The sequence below is a fragment of the Entamoeba invadens genome (assembly GCF_000330505.1).
Source record: "Entamoeba invadens IP1 unplaced genomic scaffold scaff_1105074725169, whole genome shotgun sequence".
Taxonomy (NCBI): Eukaryota; Evosea; order Mastigamoebida; family Endamoebidae; genus Entamoeba; species Entamoeba invadens.
In genome coordinates, this window is record NW_004443746.1 from 10598 (window position 1) to 14198 (window position 3601).

Below are 3601 nucleotides of genomic sequence, written 5' to 3' on the forward strand. Positions count from 1 at the left end.
GAAAAAAATCGATGCGATCAACACTCAAAATGTTGACGTGAGAGCTGTGTGTTGGATGAAAGAAATGTTAGACGAGAAAAATCTAAAAATTGTCAATTTTTGTTACACTCAAAAAGATGTTGAATTGTTCAATGGAATTGTTCCTTCAAATTTTTATAAACTTAAAATAATTTGCCGCAACGTGAATTTTGAAAATTATAATTTTAATGAAATTAAAATTCCGGAGGGAATCACAAAGATGAACATCAACGCTTTTCAAAATAATAAAAATTTAACAAAACTTGTTTTTCCAACTTGTTTTAAAGTGTTGAAAAACACGTGTTTTGTTCATTCAAGTCTTAAAGAACTTTGTATCGCGCCAGTCAAAAAATTTAAAATATCAAATTGTTACGAACTTACGTCAGTCACTTTTTTAAACCAAAAAGTCACTAAAACTTTTATGTTTGAAAATTGTTTTAATGTCAAAAACATAGAATTTCCAAATATGCCATTTGATTTTGTTTTTAATGAAAAAATTGATTTTACTATTTACAAGTTACTTAAAAACAAATATAAATTTGAAGGCGATGTTGTGTTATTTTCTATTGATCCAAATTGGATCGATTCAAAAGGAATTTTGATAATACCAGATGAAGTCAATATAATTGAAAAGTTGTATTTTAAATCTACAAATTTGACGGAGATTTAAATGGGAAAAAATCTGAACAAAATCAAATTTTTCGCTTTTTGCGATTGTAAAAATTTGAAAATTGTCAAAAACATGAGGAGATCAATTAAATTCAATCAATTTAGTTTTAAAAGGGGAGATAAAAATATTATAATTGAAAATGTGAATTGATTGTTATGTTAAAATATTCGAACAAATATTTAAAAAATGTATAATAATATATTTACATTAGCAAACAATAAAACTAATATAACATAATAAAAATATTGTCGTTTTATTTTATAAAGAGGTGGAATAAAAGCGCTGCAAGAATAAAAGCGATGTAGTCAAAAAATGGTACAGTTTGGGAAAATGTTATTATATTTTTTGTTTTTTGTCATTCGAATTATTTTAAAAAGAAATAAAATACCAACTCTTTTATTTTGCCCAACCAAAATATCATAATTATTGAGGGAATGTCAAAGTGTCTATTTATATTAGGTTTTAAAATTGTCATATTAACTTGTTTAGACGTAAAATAACGGGAATAATCAACAAATTGAAATGTCATAAATTAAAAAACTATTCATAAACATATTGTATATTTTATAATAAAATAAACAATAATATATCGTTTCAATTCACATTTTAATTCAAATTAAGACGTTCAGGTTTGTCTTCGGGTGTGCGTTTCTTTTCGTTTAGCCATTCTAACGACCACTAGAAACGTCGTTTCTCATTTTTCGTGTTATAACCCCATTACAAACACGCCCTCTCATTGCAATTCCATGACATTATAATAACGTTTTTGTTTGTTTTAAACTTTTTCAACCTCTTTCAATAATTCAGTGTCCATTAAAGCGAACCTTTTCGTGTAAACGTCTTTCACTCTTATTTATAATTAAACAGACGAGTGACTTTGTCGACAAAGATACAATGATTTGATTATACTGTTATTGAGTTTTTATTTTATAATTAATGAAAAAACTATAAATAATTAATTTTAATTTGTTAAATATAATTACTTAACAAATTGTTATTTCTGGTTTGGTCAAATATATAATTTTTATTAAATTTAAAACTATATAATTGACTTTGATAAATGAAGTCATAATAAAGTGAAAACTAATCATTTATTGTGTTTATGAACAAATTTCATATTCTTATTTTAGTTTTTATTTATTCTTTTATTAAAAAATATTAATTTTGTTTAATATTTTTTTTATAACACATTAAATATTTTTTTATGGTTTATTATTCTGATATGTTTTCAAAAATAGTCATTGTTATATTGAATCATAAACAATTAAATTATAACTTATTTAATTATTATTATAATTTTTACTATAATTATTATTAATTAATAATGATTAGTTTTAAATTGAAATATTATAAATAACCACATAAATACTTTAATCAACAATTTTGAGTAACTAATTTAATATATTAGTATAAAAATACTATTTTGTTCAAAACTAATAAAGATATGAAATATACTATAATAAATATATTATTAATATAAACTAAATACATATCTAAATTTAATAATTGTATAAACTTCCCAAATATTTTTTTGTTTTGAATTTGTTATTTGTTATACTATTAAATTTAACATTTTTTATGTTATTGAGTATTTTTGACATTATTACATCCATAGAAATTAAATCAATAAAAGTTGTTTTTGAATACTTTGAGATAACAACCAAAGCCATAATAGTTGTTGAGCATGATGACTTTGGCAACTTATAATTAAACTAAAAATTTGAAACTATTTAGGTATTTTCAAAAGTTGCCAAACAGTTTTAACAATGAGTCTTTATGAAAATGAACGTTTTGGTTATAAAATAATGGCGTGGGTCATCGAATTGTTATAATCCAAATTTCCAAGTTATCCACACAATAGAAACAAAAACAATTATATTTCTAATTATAAATAACTATAATTATAGTATCTTTCCCACACAAAAAAGTAAATAAAACCATTAAATTACTTATAAAATGCACATAAAGTACTATCCAAAGCCTTTAATTTCTTTTCGATCGTTTTTATTGAACTCAGCAATACAGGCCAATTGAAAGGATGTCATGTTGAAACTGTTTCAAGATGTTTTTTTCCGTTGAGTTTTGCTTGAGCAACTACAACTAAAGAAGACGTACAAGGTTGTTATCAATATGTTTTTCATAGTTTTTCTTCCTTTTTTCTTCTCCAAATAATCAAAATGCAGTTTTGGCAGATTTATCTTCCCGGCGGATAAAAGCGTTGCAATACCATTTACACGTTTTTTATATTAAGAAATGCAACACAAAATCAGTTTTGCCTCAAAAAGTTAAATTTTTGAGCATTTCAAAACAAAAAACACTGAAAACCTGGATGGACATACGCAAAGCCTTTTTACCACTGCAAACGTTTTAATTCAAAACACTCGTCTTATTACCATTTACTTTACCATTTTTCATGTTTTGCTTCTATTTTCGTAAAAAATTTTGAAAAAAGGAAGTGAAAAAATAATACGAGTTGTTTATCGCTTATTCGACGGGGACTCTAAAAACGACTGGAAGTGGAGACACTCAACTTCGAGACCTATGGCACTTCAATATGTTGTTTATAAGTTTGGCCACGAAATGCAGTTCTGAACGAATGAGGAATCCGTTCGTAGGGGGTGTGAAATTAAGGTGCACACCTTCTTTCGTCAGAGAATGCGTGAATCGTTCAATTAAAAAAATAATCCTTGTAAATAGAGATTGATATTGTTCAGGGTGGTTGAGTGCCCACTGTTGAGTATCCAAGAAAAGACCTTTTATTTTGATAAAAAAGAAAAAAACTAGTAGGGGGTGTGTGAAAATAAGGTGCACTCGCGGGGTTTCGATTTTAAGTTTTTGTTTTTTTTTGCAAAAAAATACAAATTTTTGTTGAAAAAAATATAAAAAAACAAGCAAAAAATTCGAACTCTTTCT